This window comes from Aulonocara stuartgranti (assembly GCF_965226115.1).
Source record: "Aulonocara stuartgranti genome assembly, chromosome: 3".
Lineage (NCBI taxonomy): Eukaryota > Metazoa > Chordata > Actinopteri > Cichliformes > Cichlidae > Aulonocara > Aulonocara stuartgranti.
This window is the reverse complement of record NC_138941.1, coordinates 6,855,759-6,862,122: the sequence shown is the minus strand read 5'-3', so window position 1 is coordinate 6,862,122 and position 6,364 is coordinate 6,855,759. Positions and strand designations below refer to the sequence as shown.

Here is a 6,364-nt window from a genome sequence, read left to right as displayed (position 1 = left end):
TCAGCTGAAATCCTCCTTTCATCATGTGTGCTGTCCAAATATCAGCTGCTTCTTTCCTGCTTCATCTCAGTGTCAGCTGGATGCAGTCAGACAGCAGTGTGAGGCAGAGGAAGCTGCCATCAGCTGCTCTGCTATCAGTCCACTAGATGGAGCCTGAAGCACACACGATGCATTCACTGACACACACTGATTCACTGTGACTGGAAGCTTCAGTCAGTCCAACAGGTGTGAACAACATTTTAAACATTTCAGCTGATCCAGGATTCAAAGAGGATCAGCAGAGTTAAAGCTTCACACTAATTCTTGCTGCTGAGTTTGCAGAGAACTGCACACACACTGATTCACTGCTAATGAGAAGCTTCTTCCATCCAGTAATTCATCATCCATCAGCTCTGCTGCTGCTCTCAGTCCTGGACTCTGATCACACACTAAAAGCAGCTTTTTAACTCGTGTCTGTAAGAACTCTTAGTGTTAGCTTAGTGTTAGCTTAGCTTTAGCTTAGTGTTAGCTTAGCGTTAGCTTAGTGTTAGCATGCTGTGTGCTAGCTTAGCGTCAGAGCTCTGCAGGTGTCTCGTGTGTAAACATTAATCACAGTGACAGTAAAGGAGGTAAAGGGCTGTGACGTCATCACGTACGCTGCGTCCTCTGTGGGCTCTGAGTGAACTCAAAGTACAAACTACAAGTACACAAACACGAACGTAGCTCAGAGTGGCGGACACACTCGGCCTCGTTGGTCCAGCTGTGAGTCCGTTACCGTGAACTATGGAGCGGCAGATTTGTGCTGAACTAAGCTGCACACAGCTGATGTTAGCCAGGAAACATTACACACTGACTTTAATGGAGAGACCGGAAATACAAACACACACAGTTTGTTGTGTGAAGAAATCAAACACGAGCTGAACAAACAGTAAAGTTCCTAAAGACAAACTGTTAAAGGAGGAAACAAAGCAAACTTACAGTTTCTTCACACACCAACAACAAGCTCCACTCCACACCTGGACACTAAACACGGACACGGAGCTGCTTCCTGGAAGGAGGCGGGGCTCCACCTGAAACTCAGCACAGGTGGGAGGGGCTCAGCTCTGTGTGTGCTGATGTGTTAACTTTAAAAATATGCCGTCTGACTGCTCAGACTGAGTCAGAGTAAAGTTCACATGCTGACGTGTGGAGACATGAAACCTTGTTGTAGCTGCAGGTGTGAACACACTGATCCCAGATCAGCTCTGCTGTATTTGTAACATGAACATTTCTGCTGCAAAGCTTCAAATGTTCAGCATGTTTCTCTGTTTCCAGTCTATAGATCCAGTCACACTTTCTACCTTCACCTGTGCAGTAAAGACTGAGAGCAGAGCTGAAAGCAAGCGTCCAATCAGTGAGCAGCATCAACACCTGAGCTTCATTCAGACTCTGTTATTGAAGATGTTGTTGGTACAAAGTTCATCTGCTGCTCACATGAATCCATGAAAGATTTATTTCACTGAATGTTTCTTCAAAGCTCATTTCAACCTGTTGAAGTCATGAATGAAAGTGCAGACTGAGAGTGGATCACATGATGTTTGAGGTGTGTCATGTGACATGTTCAGTATTGTCACACATGTCTAGATTGTCCCTGATATCATAACTGCTCAAACACTGATGATTATATTTGAAGAATTATTCCTGATGGCAGCAAAGTTTGAATGGAGCTCTCTGTCTGTGCTGATTTGTCGCCCTCTGGAGGTCAAAGCACAAACTGCATGATGTCACTGTAACCACCACAGTGACAGGAAGTGTTTTTATGACTGAAACACTGAAATGATGCTAACGGCTGTCGTTAGGCTCACTGACAGCAGTGCTGATGTGTTCATGTCAAACACTGGCTCAGGTCAGACTCCTTCATCCTTCTCCAGCGTGAGGCCGCCCTCAGACCCACAGGAGCTCTGACCTTTGACCTCCTGACCCTAACCATTTTAGTCTTGTTGCATCTTTAAATGCAAATCCATCCAAACTGTAGCCGAGCAAAAGAAGCTGGAAGCTGTTCTATGAATGATGTTGTTGAAGGAGCTTGGAAAGAAAAGCGTCTGGACTTCTTTAAGTTGTTTGAAGAGGGACATGGACGTCTTAACGCCCACTCACATCCTGGGACATTTGATCACAGGAAATCACATGATACCGTGGGGCTAGATCTCACAATGGGTTCACCCAAAACCTTGGCTGATTGAGACCCACACCCGTTTTCACGGAGGAGGAGGAGTTTCACATGCTGAACATGTGACAGCCTGGTTTAAAGGGACCAAAAGTAACTGGACACCTGATTCAGTTCAGGTTTATTCATCCGCTCCAAACCACAGCAGCAGTCACCTCCAGGGAACCAGCTGATCCATGTAACTGGGGACAGACCACAGCCCAGAGCACTGGTTCATGATGTGTTTGTGGACTGTAGGTTGTTTGGATAGAGATGAGATGTACTCAGCAGTCTGTCTCTAATGTTTAATGAAATGTTCTGAAGATGATAATAACTTGTGATTTTCTTTTGAATGAATCTTTAATCGTGTTGTAGGGCCTCTGACTCTCATGAAGATTTTCACATCAATGTGCTTTTCACAAAGATATTAACAATGAAAATGACGTGCAGCCCTGAACTACTCATGCGTTAACTCAGCGGTTCCCAACCCCCGGGTCACGGACCGGTCTGTGAGTCGTTTGGTACCGGGCCGTGAGAGTCGAGGCTCGGTGTGAAATTGATGGTTGATAGGTTTGTAGCATAAACCTGTTCGCTGGATCGTTCAATCCAGCTACACAGCAAAGCAAGACACGAGTAGTTCTTTATGTTTCTCGTGCACGGGAGAGAACTGGACCAATGCCGTTCCTTCGCTTGACCACAGTTGCTCTCGTCCGTTCCCTCGTAACACTGTTCTTTTATTGAGGTTACATGAATATACATAGGTTCATTAACATACACGTGAACAAAGGTACCAGTCTGTATGTTATGTAGGTGTGTGTGTGTGTGTGTGTGTGTGTGTGTGTGTGTGTGTGTGTGTGGAGTCAGAGTGTGACCCATAAACGACTTCCCTAAACCTGCTGGTCTGGAAGTCCAGCAGTTCATCTAAACAAAAGGCACTTAGACTAAAACAGACATCCTACCACAAAACAATAAGAAGGTAGCACCTCTCCCATGATCCCAGGACGTGGGTGTGAATGCCAGAGCACTCTGGAGTCACACAAAGTCTTTAAAGACTACTATCATTACACAATTGGTTCTACACCTCTGAGCATATATGGTTAGATATTCCCCAATAACAATGACAATGATAAAATATAAATCCAACAATGGTTTTCAGGGTTTTTATCGTTAACTTCGTTTCCCTGGGTCTTTTCCCGTGTTGTAGTCGTGTGTCTTATTTTGAAAGAAATGTTTACGCGTTACCATAGTGACCAGAGAGCATTAAGGCTGCAGACAGGTGCATCCAACAACATTTTATTTTCCCTTATTTGATTTATGGACCTAACTGTATGAACTGGACTTTGGCTTTAATGCTGCTCCTCTTCATCATTGCTGTGTTGCATTTCCATCATTCTGCTGCTGGATTCACTGCAGGCTTTAACAAACACTCCTTTGGGTCCAGGCCCAGCCACGTGTTTGTAAGCTGCTGTGCTCCTCACAAATAAAGCCTGAAGCAGCTCAGACTGTTAGAAGCAGCACTGAGCCCTGTTACAGTTATAGTGTTAGAGCAGCGGCTGCAGCCTACAGCATTTAAACTAGCTGACAGTAAACACATCACTCAGGGTTCAACACTCAGGAAAGTGTGTGACCTTCCACACTGACAGAAGATGCTAAACATGACTTTAAACTGTTGATTGTTAAAGCCTCACAGATCTGAGAGCAGGGCTCAGTGGGTACATGAGCCTTTATACATGAAGGCTTTCTGTTTCCAGGAGAGGAAACATGTGATCCAGCTGTGTTTGGTCACATGGATCTGCTCTGCATGGATCACCTGACTAAAACATGTTGTTATTATTGTTCTTACAGTCTTAAATCGGTACATCAGGTGGGTCACATGACACCCGGGGGTGACAGCAACATCTTTCCTCTTTAGAAAGCTGCTCTCTGTCCCAGGAGCTGTTGTCACAGTAACAGCAGGAACAGGAAGTCACATGCTCTCTGCTCTGTGATTGGCTGCTTCTTATCTCAGCTTCCTGCAGAGGGTGGGGTCTGCTGATAACGCACACCAACAGAAGTGTGACTTTCACTTCCTGTTTATTGCTGTTGTTCTTAAAGCTCTCAGGCGATGCTGCAGCGCCCCCTGCTGACACAAACTCCTCCCTCTGTCTCAGAGGTCACAGGTCAGCCTGCTGCAGAGGGTCTGCCTGTTCATGGACTTCCTGTTACAGAGACGGGTCTCAGCGTCAACACTGGTTTCTGATTGGACGGTGTGGAACCCCAGCTTCCTCCAGCCGAGTGATGTGTGGATTCATCACTCTCTGTGGATCAGTGTAAGTCTGTGTGTGGGTCAGCTGCAGGACTTGTTTGACCTTTGACCCTGGCAGACAGAGCTGGTTACTGCTGTGTGACTCCTGCCGTCGCTCCACTTTAAATTTTAGTTAAAATAAGTCCTGACATGGCCCCGCCCCCTCTGACCTGCTGCTCCTGGATGTGCTGAGGACACAGCGGAGGCTCAGAGGGGGCGGGGCTTTTCCCGTGGCGGTAACCAAACTGCATTAGGTCACTGCACTGCCAGTGTTTAACCACACCTCTTCTGACTGACCTTTGACCTCTGACATGTTGATTTGATCCTTATTTAATGACGTCTTTTATCTAGTGATTTAATTCTGTGTATTTATATGTGATGGTGTTCCTGCGTTCAGCCTCAGCTGATATCCACAGACGCTCCTATTGGCTGGTTTTAAAAACACATTTTTCCATTAAAGAGACTCTTTTAAAAACACGTCTGCCTGAAATTCACATTTCATTTATTTTGGGGGATTTTAACAGAGAGATAGAACTTTATGAATCCCTCATGTTTATCCTCCAGGAAATCCAGTTTGTAGCAGCAGAACACCGACAAACTTTTACACAGCACAGAATTAGGATATCAAATAAAGGGGAATAAGAGAATATGAATATAAGCATAAATATGTACATATATACACAGACCTCACACAGAGACAGCAGCTACACTGTGTGTGGATGTGATCCACAGTCACAGCTGTGGGTTTCAGTCAGTGTGTCTCTGACTTCATGGTCACATTTCAAAGCTTATTGGAGCCAGAAGATGTTCAAGTAAAAGATTTATTGCTGTACTCGTCTACCAGGATAACAGGAGGTTCATAAAGCTGTGTCATACTTCAGCTTTACATCATGCAGTAGTAGTTTATTAAACCCCCCAAAATATGACTATCCAGAGTTGGGACCAGGAAGCAGAGTTGCAGTCTTACACGCCTCTCTGCAGCTTCTCTCCTCCTGCTACCCCCCAAAAACCCATCTCCATAGAGACTGTGTCAGCTTCCAAACAGACAAAAAACAAACTAAAAACCAGCAACAAACAACTTAAACATAAACAATCACAAAGAAAGAACAATACAGTATCCACATCTGAACCAAAGAGTAAAACAGTGAAATGTGGATTATTAAACATTAGGTCTCTCTCCTCCAAGTCTCTGTTAGTACATGTTAGTAAAAACATTTCTGCCTTTTACCCATATTTTATTTTTAACTCAAAATCAAAGATTCCAGATTCTCCTACATGTTGGTTTTGAATCAGATAGGACGACAGATTTCAGGTGGCCCTGTGTCTTTCTCTATTACATTTGCCACTGTGTAACTCAAAGTTATTTAAGGACTAGTTTATTTCAATGGATGAGTTTACTGACTGACGCGCAGAAGAAATAGTTCTTTATGGAGCCTAGATGGTGTGAATGATGAGACCAAAGACTGCAATATCTTGTACCAAAAATATATTGAATAAATGGAGGAAAGGGGAAATGGAACAAAATAATTAACACAACACACAACATAAATGCCCACAATTAAATAATAAATCAATGCTGTGATCTTTCTGTGCAAAAGTCCTTTTTGGTCCTCTTCTTTTTAAAGTTCACTTTTAAGGTATTCCTCCTTAGGGTCCAGCTTCATACAAATGGGGAAATATGTCCGTAATCCAAAGACGGCTAAGTGGGGGAAAGAGGGGAAACAAAGAATGGTCCTACCGGCTCGCCACTTCAATATGAAGAAGATCAATTCAAAGGGAGGGAACAAAACCTGACCTGTAGGTCAGAAAAACGTCCATTAGCACATCAAGTTCGATTCAGTTTACCGGTAAACAAATATATTTTTCTGCAAGCCTATGTAACAATGCAAATCATCATCAACCAATGTACAACAGTT

General features: G+C 44.1%; 1 protein-coding gene across 1 annotated transcript in view; it reads left to right on the top strand.

Moving 5' to 3' along the window:
* The window catches only part of LOC309702355 (uncharacterized protein), a 249,516-nt gene that overhangs the window by 226,031 nt on the left and 17,121 nt on the right, over positions 1–6,364 (top strand). The window lies entirely within an intron of this gene.